Raw genomic sequence first — 25,281 nt, forward strand, 5'->3', positions numbered from 1 at the left:
TGACTGCTTCCCTGGAATGGACCCTGGAGTGGGCGTAAGCATACCATGCTTGACTGACATTTCTCTCACACTCTGTTACATTTGTTCCAGTTGCAATGGCTGGACAATTTATAGGTTTATTATTCTTCTTGGTACATGCAGCCCAATGACCTCATATAGTCTCCAGCATAGCTACTTCCAACTTCATTCTGAGTGGTCTTATCAGCCAGAATAACTAATAACACCTACAGCGCTTCATGTTTAGAACTTTCTTACTTTGACGACTTTGACTACTCAGAAGACTGTCACCTTCTCACATCTAAAGACAATGTGAAGTTTTACTCACACACTGTAAGACTTGGCAAACACTGGGGATCTTGCAAAGTCACTATTTGCAAGACACCAAATAGATTCCTTTTGAGATTAATTCCCATCCTGCTTCTGGTGGAAAATATTGTGCCAAACTCCCTGTAAGAAATATGACATATTAACAATTTCTTACATGTCTGCAAAAACCCATAACTATAGAAACACAAAATAAAAAGCATCATATGTGTACAGTATTCATGTCAATTTGGCATCAATACAATCCATAAAAATAAACTTTATTTGAGTACAGACTTTACCTTTTGGATTTTGTGGCCTGAAAAAGCTACGCTACTGTGCTCCTTTAGTGGGAGTAAAATAAGCACTGGTTTGTAGATCAGTTACACGGTAATTAAATCAAACTGTTATTCACTCCACAACTCCGTCAGCATATCCTTTCCACGGTAAAAAAAGAACCAAGACTTGTTCACATTCTTGCACCCTCCCAGAGTCCCCTCCATGTTTACTGTAGACCTGGTTTGATGCGTCCTTTGTGGTGCTGGAGAGTGCAGCTATTGGTTGTTGCCAGTGTTCATGAAACGTCAGTAATAGTAGTTGTAGTAGTAGTAACTACAGTATTTACATGAGCCAAGACTAAAAACTTAAGAAAATAATAAACATGTTTGAACATCAAGAAGACTGATTTCACAGCTCGGGCTGAGTTTTATGGCCGTCTTACAACAAACAATCAAGATCACAGGAGCGTGCACAAACCTAAGTTTTTATTCTGACATTTGAATTTGTTTGTTGCCTCAGTAATCACTTGAGAAGTGGTTGGTATAAGGCCAGCGTAAGAATGAATGGCTTTAAGCAATAGGCTGCAGCAATTATCAGAGTTGTCTAATTTTCTTACAAACAAAAACTTTTGCCACCAGAACAATTTGAAAGAATCTCCTAAAGCTTTGTACATATTTGAAATAACAATAATATAATTTTGCTACAAAAATAAAAAAAAAAAACAACATTTGGCTCCAAGAGGTTGTTAAACATTTTACCCTGCGTTTGAATATGAAATACTGCCATGCTGTGATACTGTAATTACTTCTGAATTTTGTCCAAGTCACCCACACCTACCTCAGAACTGAGGACGAGTAGAGAGGGATGCCAATTGTCCAAACATGTAAAGACATAAAAAGCACCAAAATTGTAGCTACAAGGTTCTTACCAAACACATGCCATGTCAGTGTGCCCTGTAGTGTTTGTTTGCTTTGGTGCCCAAGGTTGTGTGTCAGATTTTAAAAATTTCTCTCTTATGTGAGTGCTTGTCAGCAATTGTATGCATGTGTGCGTGAGAGCATGCGTCTACATCTTAGTCTCTGTCTCCCTCCTTGTGTGTGTCTGGTTCCCAGTGTGGGGAGTGGGCTCTGTTGGGATCGTGTGTAGAGCCTCATTAGTGGCTAAGGTTTGGCTGGCCCGCTGCTACTGGAGACTCAGGGGCACAAAGTCATATGTTACTCTACTGCTGGCCCATCTGCCACATTGGCTCCCTCATGAGACTCTTAGTTGTATTTTCTTTTCTGTGTACATGCATCTTGTGAGCACAGGGTGACTGTAGGTCCGTAAAAAGTCTAAATATGTATCTATATCCATATGTCTGTCTGTCTGTCTGTCTGTCTGTCTGTCTGTCTGTCTGTCTGTCCAGCCAGCCATCCATCCATACAGTCTTGAGTCATAACACTGAAGGTAACTGAAGTTGTGTGTTGATCGTAAAGCAGCAGAAATTACAGATGTTAGCTGTTAAACATCACAACCCAGTATGACAAATTTGCAAATACCCCTGGTGTTTCTTCTGGTAATATTCTGTCATTTCTCTTATAGTAGTTGATGAAACTAAAATGGATTAAGTACTAAAACTATGATGAGTTGATCATAGTTTATAAACTATAAACACAGCTTATTCTTAAAAAGATTCTTCATACAGCAGACGTGTGTAACCTGGATTTGCAGATACCCATTTAAACTGCGATTTGCCCTTTTATAACGTCAGCGTCACGTTTGTCAGTGTTAGGTAAACTCTGCAAGGCACTCGGCTAATTTTTGCAATGTCAATGATAAGCTTATGGTAATAACATTAGCATTAAATATTTGTGGGGAAAACATGTCCAGCAAAACACAATTATCTGTGAACCTTATGAGTTATAATGGAGCTGAACTTTGCACTTCTGTTTAATGTTGTCTATATAAAGCAATATTTATTGCATGTTTAAAATGTGTTAGTTAGTTAAATCAATCAAATTTAACTACACTTCACTCAACTCAACAGAGTAACATAGAAACTCCAACGTCAGCTAGTGTTTTGGAGGTAACAGAGTTTTTGTTGGAGCTTGTGTTATTCCAAATTTTGAAACTAAGATTTTCATTTTCACTGAAAATGTAAATTTGTATCACTTCCAAATATCAGTTGTCCGCCTCCTTAATTACCATGGTTTCCACCACATTCATTCATTTGTGGCAGCCTGCCACAATTAAAACATCTTTCAGCCCATATTGATTTTATATTTTTTGGAACTGAACCTTTCATTAGGAGAGCTAATGGAATATATTTACCATTCTATTAATCATTCTCCACACTGGCAGAGTGAAGACCATACTCTGGGCACAGACAGAGCAGCAGAATGATGGGAGTAGGAGCAGGAAAAGTGAAACCTTATCTTAAATTTTTGTTGGGTGTTAAAGTTTGCATTCACTCATCTCTGCAGCAGCTGCTCCTCTCATCTATTGATCTAATCAAATCAGCTCTGTCTCGATCAACAGATCAGTTATCCACCCAGTGACTTAAACCGAGGGGAAAAACAACTCATGACAAGCTCCTGTGCTTGCATTCATGGACCACACAACAAAAACAAAAAAAACTGGAAATTTGATTTAATTAAACATACGGATCTTAAAATAATCTAATGCCAAGATTTTCTTCTGAAACTGTATGTACTGTACATTCCAAATATTGCTCATCAGTATCCCTGATTACTCATTATCGTTATATAAATTGGCCCTGAAAAAACATATCAGTCAATCCCTTATTTATGCATTTTAATTCATTTTGATCAAAATGAGTCAAGCTCATATATGTGAGAGTCCACATTTCTGATGTTGTAAATCTTCAAGCCTACCACTAAATTTAAAAGGGTCTTTTTACTTTAAAGCTGCACTTACCTGTTTGCACTCTAATAACAACTCTAATAACCACATTCCCACAAAAAAAAGCCTACCTATGCACAGGCCCACAAAAATACTACTTACCTTTATACTTACCTGCATGCTCATATAAGAAAAGGATGATTTTATCCAGAAATCAGTCTTTCTTTGGTTAAAGTGATTTTGGAATGGTTTTAGAAATAATGTAAGTGTGTGATACCCATTTATATGCTGTAAGCAGCGTTAGAAGATAACTAAGTACGTTTACTCAAGTATTGTATACAGTTACGAGGTCCTTGTTGTACAGCCTTGTCCACCAAAGCAAATAGATTGAGATATTGTTATTTAAAGTACAATAACTGCTGCCAGGAGCTGTGTGCGACAGGCACTGCTGCAACTCTCCCACGCACCCTGGGGAGGCAAGCTTCACAGTGTAAAAACCTGTTAGAGATTAAACTACCAAGTATACAAAGGAGGTCGAATTAGCTCCACCTTGACTAACTACTTTGTAAATAATGGCTGGTTAAATGGATAAATATAGACACGGACAGAAAGTGTGACCCTGGCATGAACTGGTTCAGTGCACATGTCACTGTATGTGTTATAACCAGCTCTAAACAACTTAGATTGTGTAATGTGTTGTGTTGGTGATAAAAACTTGTTTAAAGCCGCAGCTTTAATAGCTCCGCTCAGCATGAGAAAGGTTAATTATCGCATCCTGTTAGAGACAGACAGGACACCTCCTCCTGTCAAGCACTCACACACACACGAACACTCTGAAGCACACAAACACTCAGACCATCAAACAAACTGTGTGTGTGTGTGTGTGTGTGTGTGTGTGTGTGTGTGTGTTCCTGTCATACAAAGATGTAATCTAGCATCTGTTTGTCCTCGTTTGCCTCATCACTCGATCGAGGCCTTCGCTTCTCCTCCTCTGCCGCCACCCGCATACTCAGAGAAATTCATTCATGAAGCCGCTCATGAGGAAGAAACGAACCAAGAAGTCCCCCTGGATCACGTTTCTTCACTTTGATACAACGTGTGAATTGGGGAGCTTTATCACATTGAAAAATGGGGCACAATTCAAAAACAAAATGGCAGATGAGTGGACAGAGGTGTTCCGTGGGTGTGAAGCAGCGAACCGCGGCAAATGATTGCTGTTGTGTTCTCTGGAAGACGCCAAACAATTTAGAGCGGAAAATGAAGAGACACTGACAACTCAAAAGGAGGCACAGAGAGGTAGTGGGGCTTCTTATTCTTCTAAAAATGAACAACTCCACTTCAGATCATGAACCCTTTTTACAATATCTCTGTACTCGCTTTCATGTCATCCTCTCGACTCCTCTATCCACTTTATCTTTCTCCCTCAAACATTCCCATCTCCTTCGTCTACTCCCACTCTCCTCCGTGTCTCTTTTTCCTCTTATCCGCCTATTTTTGCCACCTCCCTCCCTCTCTCCCTCCCTCCCTCTCTCCCTCTCTCTCTGTCTCTTTTTCTCTCTCTCTCTCTCTCTGTCTCTCTCCCTATCTCTCTCTCTCCCTCCCTCCCTCTCTGTCTCTGTCTCTCTCTCAGTTTCTCCATTCTCATTTCATTGCCAGTCTAGACAGCTTCAGAAGCAGGTGCAGAGACTGGGAGAGGTGGAAAAAATAGGGTGAGAAGGAGGGAGCAAGGGAGGAAAGGAGCTAAGGGGATAAGGAATAGCGAGCGAGAACAGAGAGAGATTAATAGATCAAGCAGAGAGGCGTATGATGAAAGTTTAGAGGAGTATGGAGAGGAGAGGAAAGGAAATGAAAGGAGAGAGGGATGGGTCAGGTTGAGGTAGGATTGGAGCAGAGAGGAAGGAGGAGGAGGAGGAGAAGAGATCTGAGTAAATCAGGTAGGTGCTATGCGGAGGGGAAGAGGTGCGGAAGAGGCTATTTTAATGCAGGGGAGAAGTCAGGTGCTCGAGGTGGGGAGAGAAGGAAGTGGTGAAGAAAGGAGGAAAAGGAGGCGACGGGAGGTGTGGAGCAAAGGAGCAAATGAGGTAATGAGGAAAGAGGTGTGGAGAGGAAGGAAAGAGGCGAGGGCAGCGATTCCCAACGGGTACAGATTTCTCCTTAGTTATTTGTTCAAGGTCCACACAAAAGATAAATTACGACAAATGCAATTTTATTTCCCAACATTAAAACAACATGTGAGCTTGGAACCCAACGAAATAAGACGTGTTGCAAGAACAAGGTGCAATTACTTAACCCCTTAAACAATGTCAGTTTTCTTGTTGCATTCAGACACGTTTTACATGCACTTAAACCTTTGAAACCAAAGCAAAATGGTTTGAATTCTTTTGAAAACATGGCAAAAAATGGCAAAAAGCAACTTTGCAAAAGATTTCCTGCAAATTGCAAAATATTGAAAGAAAATGATCTGAAAATTCATTTTAATAGACAGAATTGTGAAAGATAATAATAAAAAATAGTGATATATATATATATCACTATGCGTCAGCGTTTTGCGTGTTTTGAGCGTACGGCCAGTTACTCTGTCATGAACTAACGTTTTTCTCTACTTTTAAAGCGACTTCTTATACTTCTTACTTTTAGACTGTGGTTGTTTTACCTTCATCTTTTAACGAGGTCGAAGATTTTAACCATCGCATACGTTTGGGTCTTTAGTTTATCCGCCTACGGACTCTATGGACTAGCTTAGCAGGTTTGTTTTTAGCCTGGTGGCTAGGCTAATCGCTTCCTCCTGTGTAAACTTTTAAGCTTTTAAACTCACAACTTCTGCGGACAAACTAACTGCCTTGGTGGCACAAAGCATGAGCGAACACAGGCGACAAACTAAACAGAAGTGACCGGAAAATCCGGTTTTGTCCCTCTGTTTATCGCGAGCTTCTTAGCTAACCCTAAGCTTGTTATGCTATGGCTACGCCATGTCCCGGAAGACCATCATCTCCAACTAAGGAAAGCGGAAAAAAAGATCGCTGACCTGTTGAATGATGTCCGCCGGCTCTCCGAGGAACTGAGGAGTAAGGAAGCCCAGCTGGACCAGTGTATGACCATCGCCCACGAGCAATGTCTCCGGATCTCCTCGTATTCAGCGGCTCTCCAGGACACGGTGCCCTGGGATCCCACCGGTCCGCGGCCATCCTTCTGCTCCACCCCCCGCCTCCAGCGCTCATGGGCTGAGGTGGTTACCCGTGGCCGATCTAGGACCTTAGCTGGAACCACCTGCGCCTCCTCCTACTCTCCAACCGCTTTGAGGCTCTGTCGCAGTATGCTGGTGCTCCAGGCGATGGTCAGGTCTGAGCTCCCTCCAGAGGCTGCTGCACCGTCCCGCCTCGACCGGACGCGTGACCGCAGCTCACCACCCAGGAGACACTCCTCCCACGGTCCACAGGTCCCTCCTCATCGGGCGGGCACAAAGGCAGCGGCGCCCGCTGCCGCACGGTCTGTCATCTCCGCTGCAGCCTCCGGGTGGGCCCCACCGCTGCGCCGCTGGAGTCCGGGACCAACAGCTGCCATCCCGGCAACGCCTTCGCCACAGCGTATGAGGCTGCTGAAGGCGCGCTGTCCGAAGACATCCCGCGACCACCCATAGCAGCGGGTTCCGGATACCCTCAGCGGGGCAGTGGCTGCCCCGGCTCCAGCGACCGACACCACCCGGGTCCCTAACGGGTCTGATTTGACCAGTGTTCGTGCTGCCGCTGACAACAGCGCTCCTCCGCTGGGGCTTACCTGGGGAATTCCTCCGTGAGGCACGGAGCCACACGGCCCGCTCTCCACCATCCATGGCCCAGTCACAGAAATGCACGCACTCGGGAGGCGCACCTGCCCTCTGTGCTGGTGGTTGGGACCTCCATGGTCGAAACGCATTGGCAGTGCATGGCGGCGGACCTTCTGCCACCCTGGCGCCGCAGGTCAAGGACGTTGCATCCTCCGCTCTGCAGCTGAGTGCTCAGCATAGCTCAGCTTCTACACTGGTCCTGGAGGCGGCATCAACGACCTAAAATACCAGCAGGTAAGACTTCTTAAAGCGGGACTTCGCCACCCTAATTGACCACCTGCTGGACACGGGAAGCGGTTAATTATCTCAGGCCCGCTCCCCCCCCTACGTTCGGATGGCGTCACCACCACCGCCTTCGTCAGCTGCACGTGTGGTTGAAGGGATACTGCCTGGGAAAAAGGTATCCCATTTGTTGACGACAACTTTGCAGCTTTTTAAACAGGCCCCACCTTTTCAAACACGACGGCCTCCACCCAAACAAGAATGGTTCATCTTTTATCTGTGAACATTGACTTGACTATCCGTTCATGCTCCACACCTCCTCCTGACTCACTAATGACTGCCTTACAGACCCCTGCCTCCCAATTACCTTCACCTCCACTGTCACCCGCCACTATACAGGCGCAGGATAATATTCAGACAATGAAACCAGAATTACAAACAACAGACAGAGTAAGACCAGGGTCTGTTCATAGAAATAACTGTATTTTAAAAATCCCCCAGTTGGGTGACAAGCACCACGTCCAGTGCAGACACTAAAATAGCTGTCCTGAATGTGCGCTCCCTTTTAAACAAATCATTTATTATAAATGATATTATTGTAGAACAACGACTTAGACATCATTCTACTGACAGAGACATGGCTTGGCACTGATGCACCTGTCGTTCTCACTGAGGCTTCCCCACCAAATTTTAACTTTTTATTTTCAACTTTCGAGAGGAGCAAAAAAGGAGGCGGAACTGCTTCAATTACAAAAGATTACCATGTGCTGAAATGAAGTATTTTTTAACAACTTCATTATCATTTGAGTATCATGCCTTTGTTGTTTTAGCAACCCCCATTCTTTGCTTAACCGTCTACAGACCACCAGGTACTCATCATCTTTTATCAATGAATTTTTCCAACTTTTTATCAATTATCTATAGTAAATACAATAGAATTTTAATAACTGGTGATTTTAACTTGCACATGGACAACTCCTCAGACACAGTGTCCAGAGAATTTTTAAACCTTTTACACTGCCTAGATTTTAGACAGCATGTCACACAGCCAACTCACAGCAGGGCGCACCCTGGACCTGGTCATAACTTATGGCCTGTCCATTGGTGGGCCATCTGTTGTGGATCTAGCTGTGTCTGACCACTTTTGTGTGTTTTTTACAGTCACTAGTTTTAATCAACGGGAGGCCCGGTGAGATCAGTGAGAAACGCTACCTAACTTCTGAAGTGGCTGCAAAGTTTATCCGGATTTACAGAGCACTCCAGCAGATATTTTACCAGCACCATGTGATTTCATTGTTGACAGTTTTAACAATAAATTAAAGACAACACTGGACACAGTGGCCCCACTTCAATTGAAGACTGTTAAAACAAAACCTACACCGCCCTGGAGAAATATGAACATCAAAAAGCTGAAGAGAAACTGCAGGAGTGCTGAGAGGAGATGGCGAAAGTCAGTTAACAGTTCACCTCGAAATATTCCGTGAACACCTCAAACCTACAATAACACTGTCAAACAGGCAAGAATTTCTCACTTTCAAAAAATTAATCAACGACCATAAAACCAACCCAAAATTCCTCTTCTCCACAATCGACCTTTTAACAAGCATAAATTTTAATAGACCCTCCAAGATACCAAGTGGCGCCCTTTGTGAGGATTTTGCAGACCACTTCAAGTAAAATCAATGACATCAGATCGAGTCTTTTACCGCATCAGATTTTAAGTGTCCACTCACCGGATCATTGATTTTACCGGAGGAAACACTGGAAGTTTTGCCTGGTAGATCTACGAGGACACTTGGTCGAGTTTTCTCCCAAGTAAAGCCCACAACCTGCCTCTTAGACCCAATTCCCACTCCATTTTTTAAAACGTTTCATGCATTCTTTGAGGAACAATTGATATACATGGTGAATTGCTCTCTTCAGGCGAATGTCTTCCCCACCTCCTTTAAAGCGGTGGTGAAACCCCTTCTGAAGAAGAGCAATTAGATCTAACATTTTTAATAATTATCGACCTGTATCGAACTTACCATTCTTAAGTAAAATCTTGGAAAAACTTGTGTTTAACCAAGTAAATGACTTTTAACCACAAATAACATTTTAGAGAGGTGTCAGTCTGGTTTTAGGATGAATCACAGTACCGAGGCGGCCTTGTAAAGATTTTAAATGACATCAGGCTCAACTTAGATAACCATAAATCACTGTCTTGGTACTACTGGATCTAACCGCCGTAGCCTTCGATACAGTAGACCATCACATTATTAAATAGACTGAGGGAACCTGTGGCCTCTCTGGTACTGTTCTGAACTGGTTTCACTCCTACCTCACAGATCGACACTTCTTTGTAAGTATGGATACATGTTCCTCAGGAATCCATGAGATAAAGTGTGGGTTCTCCCAAGGAGGTCAATTTAGGCCCAACTCTTTTTAATCTGTACATGCTTCCCCTTGGGGCCGTCATCAGAGTCACGGCATCAGCTTTCATAGTTATGCTGGCGATACTCAACTGTACATCGCTGTGTCTCCTGATGACACAGGGCCTATTGATGCCCTTTTTAACTGCATTTCAGACATAAATTCATGGATGGCAGCAAATTTCCTACAGCTCAACCAGGACAAAACAGAGGTTTTTGATCAGCATCGGTCCTGAAGGCCAGAAAGAGAGACTTTTACCAAAGTTACAGGCTTTTAGAACATCACAATCTGTAACAAATCTGGTGTGATTTTGACTCTGAGCTTACTTTTTATCCCACACATCAAAAACACAACAAAATTGGTTTTTATCATCTAAAGAACATAGCCAGAGTCCACTGTTTCTCTCTCAGGCCAGCACGAGGTACTGATGCATGCTTTTATCTCTTGTCGTCTAGATTATTGTAATGCCTGCTCTCTGGTCTTCCCAAAAAGAGCATTTCCAATTTACAACTATTGCAGAACTTCGGCCCATACGCAGTGCTGACGAGGACCAGAAAGCGGGAGCATATTACACAGTTTTAAAATCGCTTCATTGGCTCCCGGTGCGTTTCAGGATTGATTTTAAGGTTCTTTTACTTGTTTTAAGTGTCTCAAAGGTCTTGGGCCTTCTTACCTAACTGAGCTGCTTTTACCTTATCAACCCTCATGACCCTGAGGTCCTCCGGCACTGGCCTTTAACCATACCACAAGTTAGCTCTAAAAAGAAATGGGAGGCGGCTTTCAGTTACTATGGCCCCGTCTGTGGAACAACCTCCCGGAGAACCTCAGGATCACAGACAGTGTTGAGGTTTTTAAAAGAGGCTCAAGACCCATCTTTTCAATCAGGCTTTTAACTAACTAACTAACTATTTATTTATTTATTCTCCTTTTTATTTTATCTTATCCACTGTTTTAGTCTCCCATTTATTTATCTATCTAATTATTAGCGTTATAACCTTTAATCTATTTTACTGTGCACTTGTATTCTTTGTCTTATTTTACTGTTTCAGTCCCTTACGTTCTTAGGTTTTTATGTTTCTTTACCTTATTTTATTGTGTTAGTTTTAGCTCAGTGTTTCCTCGGGGCCTACCGGACTGGGGAGTGGTCTCTGGTCCACCATTGGGGGTGCTGTACCGTGGACTGTTTGACCCGGGTGGCTAGAGGCTCGGCATCTTGGTGCGGGCACTCCTGTCCGCCAGGTTGGGATGGTCTCTGTGGCGGCGCCCGGCCGTGCTGAACCGTGACCTCTCAGTGAGGTTGGCCCCAAAGGTAGCTTCTCCCTCGCCTCAGGTCTCAGTGCCTAGCCATGTCTCTTTAGTAACAATTGGTGTGTGTTGGTGTATGTGTGCGTGTGTGTGGGTGGTAAGGGTGGATGTTAAGGTGCCTTCTGCGAATATGTGTGGGAATATCTACATGATTGTGTGTGTGTTGTTGCGTACGTCTAGGTGGGGGTGGGAGGGTCAGGCTGTCTGTATTTTTCTTGATTTTCATTGATGTTTTTCATTTCTGTTATTGTTTTTAATCTCTGTGAGGCACTTTGTGTTACTCTTTGTATGAAAAGTGCCATACAAATAAAAGATTTGATTGATTGATATATATATATATATATATATATAAATATCTAGAATACTATATATATATATATTTATATATGATTATTAAATAAATATATACATAAAGAAGTACAAATAATAATAAAGAATAATAATATCTCATTTATAAAAGACGCCAATTCATTTCAGTTACATTATCCATATCTACTCTGCCTTTATCTATAGACCCACTGGAATACAAAGCAATCAATAAAACATTCAAATCTTCAAGAATTTGCTATATAGCATCTTTAGAACTAAGTAAATCAATAGCACTGTGACCAGAAAAGTTCATACTATTGCTTCAAGACTGGTGACATAAAAACCTTGCAAAGGTACAGCATTTTAACCCTCTCAAACATGAACAAACTGGCCTGACTCATTTTAAGAATATACAAAGAAAAGCAATTAGCAATTGTAAAAGAAATGACCCAAAATTAGCATAAATTAGTAAAGGTTACAAGAAATTTCCTGAAAATTGGCAAAAAAAAAAGAAAAGTAAAAAACAAATAAGGAAAAGCTCTAAAACAAAGTGCTATAAATATATACTAAATATAAAATTATAATAAATATATATTTGAGATTGCTTTCCATTTTTCTCCCTAGTTCTTTGATGAGTTTCTTACATTCTCTCTGTCTTTTTTTTCTTTTGCTCCGGTTTGAAAAGTTTTAAATGCTTGTTAAAGGTGTCTGAACGCCAATAAACAAATAACACCAAGAACAGGGCATTAAAATTGTTTCTGTGCTGGGGAAAAGAAAAAAAAAGGTTGACATGATAAATGAGACTCTTAACAAAGTCTGTACTTCAGAATAATGTGTGATGTTTTTACAAACTTGACACGTTCAAGAGTTATTTGTGGTCCATTCAAAATGGACCTGAGACCCACTTTTGGATTGTCTTGTCATCCACCAGTTTGGAACCACTGGGCTAGGGGAAAGGGGGTGTAAAGGATTGGAAAAGTCCCAAGAAAAGGTTTGGGCATAGTGAGAAAGAGGAGGATGGATAGATGGATGGATGGACAGATGGAGCATGTGTAGGAAGGAGGACAGGAGCAGTGTTGTTGTGCTTTTATGGGAGGACACCGGCTGCAAGGAAGTGAGGTGGGTAATAAGGCCATAGCTCATTCCTGCGGAGCAGCCTCTATCCTATTAGTGACTACCTCTCACCGGATGACTTATATGCACCTCGTTTTTCAGCAGCAGGATGACGGCAGACGCTTGGGAAGAAACAAACACACGTGCGCACCCACACACACACATGCAGCCGCAGGAGCGATGACAGGAGAAATCTGCTCCTGCTTCCTGATGTGAGGAGAGAATGGCATCGGTGCAGAAAAACCAACAGCTTACAACAAAGTGTCACGCTGAAGAAGATATTTTATGTCATGAGATTAAGTGACGACCAGAATTGGGCAAGTTACATTTAAAAAATAAAAGGAATTACTCATTGCTGTATGTATTGCTCACAGTAAAAATATTCACATTATTACCTTATTTATAATTACTCAACCATGAAATTTCAGAGCTTCCATATCCAAACAACACATCCTCTGTGTTTAATATTTCCTGACCCTCAGCTAGCTTAATGTTAGCCTCCAGCACACAACAAAGCCAGACAATTCTTAAAAGTAGGCGTTTGCAACAAAGCTAAGAGCACATCATATCTAAACAAGACAACCGTGAAATTTCTCCTCATTTGGTGAAAGCTAACAGCCTTCCCACACCTCTTGCCTCAGTGCTAAGCTAACACACACTGAACCAATCATTCAGCTGAATGCAGATACAGCAAACCACAGACTGTGTGTAAAGACGGTTGACGCAAATTGACTTGACTCCAACTGTATAAAAATGAAGCCAAAATATTCTGGATACGGCCATCGTCATCTTAAGCTGGTAATGCCATTTGGAGCTAGAATCTGCGCAGTAGCGATCACGGCAGTATCAGATTCTCACCCATACACCCCTCTGCACCATTGAAGGCGAGCACACAGCTGTCAGTCATGATGTTTTTTTTTCTTTATGTGCCTTTTTCTTCATACTTTTTTTAGGGATGCGCAATATAATCGGCATGTCATCGGAATCAGCCAATATCGGCTTTAAAATGTAATACTGGAATCCCCAACAGGCTGCTTTCTGCCGATATCACAAACCAATATTTATTTGTTATTGACAAAGTGAACATATACTACCTCTAGAAAAGACCAGACAGATGTCTTTTCTAGATGCAGTTTAGATGTCTTTTTTTGGACGTTGTACGGATGTCTTTTTTTGGTCGTAGTTTCCTGGATGTAGTATACATGTCTTTCCTGGATGTAGTATACATGTCTTTCCTGGATGTAGTATACATGTCTTTCCTGGATGTAGTATACATGTCTCTCCTGGATGTTGTATTCATGTCTTTTCTGGACGTAGTACAGATGTCTTTTCTGGATGTCATATGGACGTTTGTGGGCTGTTATTACGTTTGCAGGTCTATCTCCCGTGTTGGCGCCCCATTTTGGCTGGGGCCTTTTCAAACAACCGGTTTTGATTCAGACCTGAAGCCCTTTGTTGTGTGTCATTCCCCCTCTTTCACCCATGATTCTTTTCTACCTTTAGCTGTCCAGTCAGTAAAGGCAAACATATGCCCCAAAAATCTTTAAAAAAACCCCAAAAAACAGAGTTCATATTTCTTTAACTTTTCAAAGTAGGCTAATGTGTTACTGCCAAACACTAGTGAAGAAAACAGTCATATGTCAGGAGTTGATGTTCAGTCTTAACTCACTCCGCCGGTCCAAGATCAGATTTATATTCAGAAGCACCTCTGGAAAAACTGTTTCAAGCATGGAAACATCTTCTGTTCAGCTAACAACCTTGTACACTTTTAGTGGGTGTCTGAGTGCTGTATAATCAGTCGCTCCAGGGAATTTTGTAATTGCAAGATATTTAACAAAATCCCCTGCTATCTTGCAAGGGTATGCAATTTGGACCAGTCCCCACACTTTTACTTCATAAACCCTTTCCAAATCCCTTTTAATTTCTCTGTAACAACAGCGCCATTGTGTCAGAACAATCATATCAAAGACGTCTGGTGAGCATTTAAAAATAATTTGCATATAAACCGAAACAGGGGGGAAAAAGAGCACTCCTAATTTGTCTTAAAGTTTCACAGAAAAGCCACCAGAAAATCATTTTAGTCAAAAACTCAAAGAGGATTGCAGCTTGGCAAAAAAAAAAAACTAATTGTCTTGATACCACACACATAAACACACACACATTAAAACCTCTTTTCAATCCCATCTTGTCCTTTAAAGTGAAAGTTCATTTGCGTTATTGTAATTTACCATCTCCATGGTGACATTTTCTCTCGAGAGCGGAGACTGACCCCGTCAGGCTCCTCACCCGCCGGAGTCCACGCAAAACCCAAGGACTAATGGTTCAGAGAAAGGGGGATATAAGAATCTATTCCAATAATTTGAGCTATTTTAATTAAATTTATGCATATTCTTTGCCTGTGAAGAATTTGGGGCAGCTGTATCAGCGAGAAGGGGGGGGGTAGAAAAAGAGAGAGAAAATGGGTCACTTTGGCACAGGGGCTGAGAGGCTTCATTAGGAAACCCGTCGCAGTCATTCTGCGGCCATTCTAATTCCGCCCCAGCATTCCCATTCTGCGCTCGTGGGATTCCAATATCAGCCTAACATTTGTGACCTCGTCAAACGCAAGAAATAAGCAGGTGTCAGGTCATGCTGGTCTCACCCAGCGCCGCCCCCTGCCACAGTCAGCCACCTTTCTCTGTTTATTCTGCCGAAATTAACACTCCGCCTCGGAGAGAGAAATGTCAGGTGTTTCTTATCCAGAACTTTGCAGGTTCTTAGTGAGAAAAGCTGCGCGCATTGTCTTTGCCAGTGAAAGAATTAGGATGTTAGCACTGAGACAATTTGATGTTAACTGTGCGAGGGAATTAGATGTACTGTGTAATTTTGCCTTTCAAAGATGATGGCTGAGCAGATGGAGCGGGGCAAGGCTCTGTCAGAGTTTCTCCACTTTAGAAGCTCTTCCTCCCTCTTATAACTCATTTGCCCTTTCTCATTTGCCATAATTCTCCTCATCTCCTTTCTCTCTCCTCTTCACCCCATAACACCCGTTCATTTTTTCTCACCATCCCACTGTGTTGTAAAGACTTTCTTTCCACTTCTCCCGCTCTCTCAGCCATCCGTTCTCTCGGCCCCCAAGCGCCGTAGCGTCTAATATGTCTTTAAAAGTAGGACAGCACTGAGTAATTTGTTGCACCTACCAAATGATAATTCAGAATTGTCACCATATATCCATGACTGCGGGGCCACCCTGAGCGCACAAAAGCATCTGCTGCTCAGGAGAACAGTCACCGTGATTTTCTCGCCATTGTAGTGTTAAATAGAATTTTAAAAATATAGGATTATTTCACAAAGAGGTGACACCGTTTCACAGTGGGGCTGCTTGTGCCCTTTGTGTAAGCTGCGTCATTACGCTGCCATTACACGGAATTTTCTGTGTTGTAGATTGCTTACAGCCACCCTCCACTGCAGCTTTTCTTCCTTCCAGTAAGCATGACAGGAATATGCTGCCTTCAAATTTCCACCCTTTTTCCCCTGTGCTGTTGTGGAGTCGTTGGAGCTGTTTGAGTGAGTGGTTTGGCCTCTCTCTCAAGAGGCAGAATGGAACAGATCATTACATCCGTACAATTAATGTGATTTACAGAAAGACCTTGAAACTTCAGGGACATTCCAACAATTTTAAACGTGAAGGTCAGTTTACCAGCCTTGAGTATTATTCAGCTTGAAACACTCTTTGTGTGATATTGTCTGTGGGGTTTAAACTTCAGTTGGTTAAAATTTCCTATAATGATGTTGTCATGGTTATCTTGTCTTAAAAGGTAACTTCTGTTTTTCAGCCTGGACCTTATTTTCCCATGTTTCCCTGTCAAAGTGACTAATCAGAACAACAATTTTTGAGACTGATCCAGTATTACAGCAGTGAAATCAGGGGCAGTGTAATCAGTTGGGGCAAATGAGCACAGCATCAGTTTCCACTAAAAGTGTTTTAGCCACTGACAAGCTTAGATTATTATTCTAAGTATCCAACAACATTAAAGAAAGAGTCCCCACTACAAAAGACCTTATTGTTAAAGAGTAAGATCCTTTTTGTTCAACCAGAAATATCCCTGAAATCAATATTCCCAAACCCACCAAACTCCTTTTAAATAAATAGTCATTTTATTATCATAAATCACACTTAATTAAAAGTTGAAGATAACAAAACGAAACTCACAAAAGCTGTTTTGGTTTGTGTTTCCACTGTTCCAACAATTGCCAAATCCGGTTTGGTTAAAAATAAACTCTTAATTCACCTAGTCAGATGCAAAAACACACTGGCTCTATACACACATAAATGAATGTAGTTGAATGTAGTTTTAGTTTTTTGTAGTTTTGTAGTTTTAGTAAAAATGATTTTACTGTTGAACATAAAGGTGGAACTCTTTTTTTCATAGTGTCAGATACTTAGAATGACAATACGAGCCTGTTAGTGGCAAAAACAAGCACTTTTAGTGGATGCACATTGATGTGCTCAATTACCCTCAGATACTGGACATATTTCAAAATCTGTTGTTCCGATTAGTCACTTAGAAACAATAACATGGGAAAAAAGGGTCCATGCTGGAAAACACCAAATTTACCCTTAAGTTCCAGTTGCGCTAAACTTGTATTGTCAAGAGACATCATGCGATGCAGAAATAGCCTTTCCCCCAGGAAAATGCTTGTTAACAGCTTGCTGCCATGAATTTCATCCATCTCATCATCTTTCAAGATTTTGCTCTCCTTAATTTATAATTGCCAATGCAGCCTTTATATTTCTCAACAGGGAAACAGGCAACAAGGGAGGCACGAAGAAAACTGATTTGAATAATAAATTAATAAATAAATAAATAGATAAATAGATAAATAAAAAATAACTGAAATTGCAACCACAAATCATTGGGGTGTGACAGATGTTGATTTGCATGGTTCTAATAAAACCACAAGACCTCTGTGTTTGGTGAAATGTGGAAGGCAGTTTACGTTGGAAATTTTACTTTTCTAATTATGGACATTGCAGATTAGCATTGGATTAATATCACGTATGACCTCCACAATTAAATTGCTAGAGGTCCACAGTGGGATTTCAGCGGCATACCGGTTTCATTGTATACTGTGGTATGTAAATTGGCAGTTATCATATTGTTGCAACCTTAGGGGCGGCTGTGGCTCAGAGGTAGAGCAGGTCATCCTCAGTCAGAAGGCTCAAACTGGCTCCTCCAGGCAACATGTCCAAGTATCCTTGGGCAAGATACTGAGCCCCAGATTGCTCCTGATGCTGCATCATCTGAGTGTGAGTGCGTATGGATGATTACTGAGCAACAGGTGGCACCTTGTACGGTAGCCTCGGCCACCAGCCTGTGAATCCTCATTACTGCTTTCTTATGTATGTGAAAAGGTGAATGTGACACATAGTATGAAAGCACTTTGAGTGTTCAAAAAAGACTAGAAAAGAACTACACATGTACAGTCCATTTACCATTTAGTTTCTAGGTAATACCATTCCTGTGCAAAGGAGGCAAAGTTTTTAAGTGTTCATGCCTGGGTGACAAACTGGGGGTTTAGAGTTTAAAGGACAGATGTGTCCATCAGCCAGTCTGTCGGCTAACAAAAACATCTAGTTGCTTTATTTGGAGTGTTGGACTGAGATTGACCTTTACTTAGAAACTGAAAGTCAAGATGTCCCTTCCACTGCTGCATCAATTTGGACCATTCTCTTTTCAATCTGTCTTTCCAAGTCATCCAATTTGCAATGTCAAATCACTGGACAACCTGTGTTATTTTAGTTTTTGGCCACATCTTGAACATATTAGCAAACAGTTGTCTGCTAACACATCCAGTGAACAGAGAGCAGCATTAACATTCATTTGGAGTTCTGTCTCCAGCCAACAAAAGACCAATTTTTACTCTCCATTAAGCTGTTTTGGTCTCTACGCTAATGCACCACCATGTTCAGCAGCTACTTGCCAACTTTACCTCTCTGCCATTTCGTGCAGGATACAGTGGGTCTATCTGAAAAATCTGAAAACAGCTGCGTGCTGCTGCGGGACACAAGGTTGATGAAGTCAAAGGATGTGTGTTTTTAGGTGAGACTGAACCATAACAGTAAAATTGCAGGCTTTGAAAGCATAGCAATGAGCGGATAGACAATAAAATGCTCCGTAGAGCTGACGGGAACTGCAGGTTGGTGATAATTCTCTGTGGGTTTGCTACTACAAGTGATGCCTAGCACATTAAAAAAGTCATTTTTTCCACTGTTGATAAAAAAAAAAATATATCGTGCTGCTTTGACTATTATATTGTAAAATGTGCTATATCATTTCATTCACAGTTTAAAAGCCATATGTGCCAAAAGGAACTTCCAACTCAGACCTTTTAACCCTATCCTTACCCTAATTTCACCTACAATAAATTCAACAAGAAGTCATGTTTTTTCTAGCAGTGAATAGTTCTCTCATTGTTCTCATTCTGATGTGTGTTATGGATAAATGTCAGCTCGAAAATGCCAATAACGGCATAAAGATTTAAGACCAACTCTTATGTTTAACTCCAGAGCAATTCCCCCACATTTGGTATGTTAAATCAAGACATGAAGGCACACTGAAGCATTGTAATCTGACTCGACTCACAACGCCAGATGAAGCTGTACTTATCCTACTTTAGGTTTTAAGAGGAGCTAATTTTTTATGTAGTTGAGGATTAAAGGGTAACTTGATTTTCTATACTGTATGTGTCTCTCCTCCGTCTCCGTGTTATCTTGCCATCTCATGTCCAGGTTGTTGGATGAGCGCCTAGAGACCGTAACTGTTGTTCAATAATACTCATTCTACAGGTCCAGTGTGTAGGATTTAGGCAGATATATTGGCAGATATGTAATGCAATATAATATGTACATTTTCTGTAGAGTATAATCACAGAAAAATAAGAATCATGATTTAATTACCTTAGAATAAGCTGCTTTTATTACCATGTTGCATGGACACATTAATCACTTGCTCGAGATAGGGCCACTTGTGTTTTTGGCCATCATAGTTTGAAGCGAGGGGTTTTAAAAAGAGCAGAATGTCGAAAAAACACAGATTTTTTATTTTTTTTTTTTACATAAAACAGCTTTTATCATTGTTTTTACCAGTTTAAACCACTGGGTCTGTTTGTTTTGGAGAGGAAGAGACCTCTGTGAATAATTTGGCTCTTTATTATCCAAGAAAAAAAGGTGAGCACACATGCCCAGGTGCTGGGCTAGTGGCCTTTCTCCAACATGCCAAACAGAATAGGAGAAACACTGATTTTTAAGGTTAAACTACTTCATTCAGTGCTTTTACTGGTTTAAATCACCAGGTCCACTTGTTTTTGAGAGGAGAAGACCTCTGCAGATAATTCGGCTCAAGGTTGAAACCTCCTGAACAATGAAAACTGAAGCAATTCTAACCGGGAGAAGTTTCAGTGAGTTGCAATCCTCACCACTGGAAGAGCAGCAGGTCACTTTTGAAAGCTTGGTTGAATTATGCAGCAATTTGTGCATCATGTATCCTCTCGAAATGCTTCATCATCCTCGTGGGGGCAGATTAGAGGCCTATCCCTCTGTGTAAACTCTTAAACGTCAGACATACACATGCAGATATGTAAACAAGTTAAAGTTGTTTACGCAAAAGCTGTGTCATGTCGCGCTGAGGTTTCCTATTGCCGACTTGACCTGCAACAACCTCCGTAACATTCGAACTTTGATCACACCTCGAAAGAGTAAACATGTTTACAGAGTTAAATTTTAAATGCATCTTCTCGAGAAAAATTACACCCCTGATGAGCATATGATCTTAAAACGCATAACTGCCACTGTAAAAAGAGACTGTGATGTCTGAGGAGGGTTGTGTCTAGAGATGGAGTTTGTAGGTAATCATGTCAGTGTTATGCACGGTCCTGCTGTGACACTACATTTAAAGTAGAGCTGAAGAGATGGCCCTCTGATGCCCAGTCTGCTGCCCTGCTTACCCACTTGCCTTGATGTTGAGTCCAGCTGACAGAAACCTAAGAAGAGTGTTTCACACATGCTGAGTGAAGCCAAACCAAAGTAAACCGAGTTCCACCGATCTGCCCTGGTTGGGGTCAGACATCAAAAAATTATCTGGGCCATTGCTGTGCAGATGAGTGCAGAAATAGTTTGGTTCACAGAGTGAAAGGGGCTATGTGAAAGCACTTTAGTGACCTAAATAATATGCCGCTTTACCCTGAATCGTTTCCACCACTGGCAGAAACCTTTAAGGTGATGTCCAGCAGGAGCAACCAGAGTCGAATTTCCCGTCAAATTACTATCAACATTTGGACTCGCGCTGAAAAAGTCACTCCAGCCATCAACATGAAAAGGATTCAAAGGCTGCTCTGAAGGGCTCCCATGGGAGTCCTCACACATATTCAAAGCAACTAAAAGGGTTTGCAGACAGACTTTCACCATGGGTGCCACTTTACCAACACAAAAAAATCAGGGGGAAGACTACAGTAATGCCGTGTCCACCAAAAATAGGATAAACATAACTTCTCCCGCCTTATTGTGCAAGACCTGTAAACTGAAATTGCTTGCGCCAACATGAGCTCTCCAAATGATCTAGTTTCCAAACTCTTCCTCTGCCGCACAAGCAGCCTTTAATTACTTCTGCTGGGCCAGCACAGGTGAAGCACATTCTCACTAACAAGGTGGTTTCCAACCAGGGAGCACTGAAACCCAACAGGAAAACAACATGATGGAGAGGAAAACTGGCGCCCGCAATAGAGGGTAACCGATGCTTATAATAATCCCCCACCCAACTGATTTCACCAGCCGTTGTCAGATCGTTACAGAGGAAACATGGCGCAAGAGGGGAGGAATCCGGGGAGGATTGTGACATTGCCTGGAAATAAAGTGTGAACTGGTTTCCACACATGGTGCACATACAATTGCCACGTTGTGCATATATGCAAAATCCATCCTGGACACAGATTTTTCAAACGATTTCTTATTACACTGTGTGATATCATGTCAGGTATGAGCCATTTTGACCTAAAAACAACGGGTGTTAAGAGGTCTAGGAATGCAACAGTAATGACACATGTCCTAGTTTTCATTTGTAATTAAATACTCATGATCTTTGCATCATCAGATCCTGCAGTTAATGTATTCTGCCATCATTGTCTCTGCCCTTATTTTAGTAAGTCGGTCAGCAGCACAAACACAGGAGTGGTGTAACAGCACAGACTAGTGGTGCCTCTTTGTTATGGCACCTTGCTCCAGTTGCCAGAGACAGAATCACTCTTAATACTGTGTACCGCACACATGCTGTGATCCCATTCTTGTTATTTTTACTGTAAAATAAGACTGCAACTTGTCACAGCCTGCTGCAAAGTACGATATATTAAAAATCATATCTAACAACAACAAGTAAAGTATGTTAGAAGTGCTCAGATTGCACATTTCCACACTGCAGTGGCTGCTCTACAGCACTCCTGCAAAAAAGGGTTTTTTTTGTCCAAGGCCTCAAAGCTCAACAGAGGACGGAGTATTTCATAACAAAAATATCCGTGCGACTGCCCGTCATCCTCTGAGACCCAGCCTGATTTCACTCTACCAGCAGAGTGATTTCTATTTTGCTCTGACTCGTTGCGCTTTGCTGCACCGCCATAGATGGCAGAAGAATTCTGGCGTGGGGTCGTTGCAGTCACACACAAAACATGGAAGAGTAGCATCTGGATGTGTGTGTGTGTGTGTGTGTGTGTGTGTGTGTGTGTGTGTGTGTGTGTGTGTGTGTTAGTGTTCTCGCATTGCTTTCACAAGCCTGTGTGTTAGTATTCACACGTGTCCTAATGCAGCCTTCTTTGATCTGTCAGTGTGTACTTATCATACTTAAGTGCTGTATGCTTCTCCCACTGCGACTTTTTGGCCCCTCATCCCCACAGTAGCCAGCATGGAAGCCCTTAAAAGCCTTAAAGAAGTAGTTTAGACTTTTTGAAGTGGGGCTATGTTGGGTAATTATCCATAGACAGTATATTACATACAGTAGACATCAGTCGGCACGCCCCTGATTTGGAGAAGCAGGCTGGAGTCTGACATAGAAGCTAAGCAATGTACTGATGTGGATGGGGACCAGCAACAAAACATATTTTAGCCACCTAAAAAAAGTCCAAACTAAAAAAAACTATCAGTTTAAGTGTACGCTATATTGAGAATATATTTCTGCTTTACCTTAATGTGAGACAGTAATTTCCAACTGAAAAATGAAGCTGTTACATTGTTCTCTTCATAGCCAGGCTCCATTAAGAAAAACAGTGATTAATCATTGCTGAACACAAGGCCTGCTGGTCCACTGCTGCCTCAATCAGTTAGTATGTTGTTATTCATTGATGTAAAAGGAATTGTGTACACTTTTAAACATAAATGTTACCATTTGATGCACCATACTAGATTATCACTTACAGCTCAATTGTACCTGCTGTCCCTCAGCAGGTCAGAACAAAGACACACAGTACAATAACGTAATGATATAAAGTTGTACATAAAAAAAGAAAAGAAAAAAAACCCACACAAGACAAACAATATACACAATAGCAGATAACACATAATAATGCAAATGCAGAAAAGAACACATGAGACAGACAATGCAATATAAAACTACACTTAAACCAGAGCAAAACACAGTCTCGTATAAAGGATAATCTTGAGGATCTAATAGAACTTACTGAGCGAGTGTACACAAAGGCATGTAACTGAGGAAGGACCAAACCATTTAGAGTTGTATAAACCTGGCATAAATAAGAAATCCATGTAAAATTCTCAAAGTTCTGTGAATTGTATATCTCCAATATCTTACAGTGATGAAAATGCAGTGGCTTTTTTGTGTTATTGTGTGACTTAAGTCTTTTAAAGGGTTAGTTCGAATTCAAGTCACACAATTATGCAAACAAACTAACTGATCAAGGCAGTGGTAGACCAGCAGCTTTAGTGTTCTGTGAGCTAAAATGACTGTTTTTGTCAGTTGAGTCTGGTGGCTTTGATCAGAGCGTAGATGAGAAACTGAAACTGCTTATGGCATCCCTGTCTGACATAAAAATAAAGCAGTGAAAATACTCTCAGTATAGCATACACAGGTGGTACTTCTTTTAAATTAGCTAAAATACATTTTGTCGCTGGCCGCCATCCACAGCAGTACATTACTTAGCTTCTGTGTCAGACTCCTTCCTGCTTCTCTAAACTGGGGACATGCTGACTGACTATGGATAAATACCTCATACAATCCCATTAAAAAAAAAACAACTGAACTTTCCCTTTAAAATATAAGCGTTGAGCTGCAGCTCTACATATCTGTATGTGCTTTTTGGGCCAATTATTGAACATGAATTGTGTTTATGTCAGAGTATTCAGATCCTTTCAATTTTTGCACATAAGCATGCCAATGCAAAGGCAAGCAGACACAAACATGGAAAACTTAGCTACCCAGAGTTGGCTTTAAGAGCATTGAAAGGCTAAGGCTCTGTTCCTAATCCCTTTCCCACTTTTCCTCTCCCTTCCCTGACCTTCTTTGCTCCCTTTCTTTATCTCTTCTTCTCTCATGCAGGAGAATTCTGGGGAGATTTCTTACTCTTTCATTCCTCAAGGATGAAGCAGCACAGCGGGCCTGTGTACTGAAACAGGTAAGTGCTGAATATCATGATGACCTTCAAACATGCACACACGTAATCTTCCCTCGCTCTTAAAAGCAGACTGGGCCAGAATGGTGTATGATTTAGGTTGCAAAAAGGCTGTGCCATGTCCACTGAGAAAGACACAGAAAGGGAGTACAAAAAAAGAGGGGGTGGAATGTTTCTTGTGAGAATGAAGAAAACACAGAGAGAAAGACTCATCCTGAGGGACAGAAAGAGCGAGCGAAGACAGTGTCGACAGGATGAAAGTTTAACCAAACATCAGCTCCCCACAGGAGTGGCAAATCTGCTGCCGTCGCAGTGGACGGACTGCAAAGGGGAGGACATGCAAAGAGACAGACCGGCAGACAGGACAAGACAGAGCAGGCGATCCCCAGCTGTTTTTTTTAAAAACGCTGCCTCTGATACATTATTGAATATGCAGCTCTCCAACGCATCGCTGAGCTTTCCTCTCATGTTAGCGCTCAAGTTCGCATAGCGTCACCATTCTAAATATAAAGCATTCGCTCAACCCCTCTTTGGTTTGTTAAAAGATGCAGGGGCTGCACGTAGGCTGTGTGTGTGTGTGTGTGTGGGTGGGTGTGTGTGTGTGTGTGTGTGTGTGTGTGTGTGTGTGTGTGTGTGTGTGTGTGTTTGTTAGTGTGTGTGTGTGTGTGTGTGTGTGTGTGTGTGTGTGTGTTTGTTAGTGTGTTGCATTGAGTGGCACTTTCCTTTTCTGAAGGCTGGCTGGAGTTTTGAGTTTGTGTGTGTGTGAGTCATTTCGGTTGCAAGCCTCTGCAAACTTCAAAAAACCAAAATAGATTTCATCAAACTCTTTTGAAAGTATTGTTAGATGATGCAGAGAGTATACCGAGGCGAGCCGAGCGCTTCACTGGGAGTCGCATGTGCTGTACACTGAAGGAAGTGAGATGTTACCGAGGGGATTGATTTTTGAATCAGACGGCATGTGGAATACGGCAGGTCTACATCTATGTAGTTCAGCAGCAACTTAGTTTTCAAAACTTCCCCCCTCC

At 41.8% G+C, this 25,281-nt stretch overlaps 1 protein-coding gene across 1 annotated transcript in view; it reads left to right on the forward strand.

The window, feature by feature from the left end:
- Window positions 1-25,281, forward strand: part of ptprdb (protein tyrosine phosphatase receptor type Db) — a 243,414-nt gene that overhangs the window by 54,089 nt on the left and 164,044 nt on the right. The window contains exon 6 of the mRNA XM_088075462.1: window positions 24,184-24,259. The gene's annotated coding sequence lies outside the window, so the exon portion shown is untranslated. The remainder of the gene's footprint in view (window positions 1-24,183; window positions 24,260-25,281) is intronic.

This window comes from Plectropomus leopardus, chromosome 3 (assembly GCF_026936395.1).
Source record: "Plectropomus leopardus strain MGB_pleo_1.0 chromosome 3, ASM2693639v1, whole genome shotgun sequence".
NCBI classification, from domain to species: Eukaryota; Metazoa; Chordata; class Actinopteri; order Perciformes; family Serranidae; genus Plectropomus; species Plectropomus leopardus.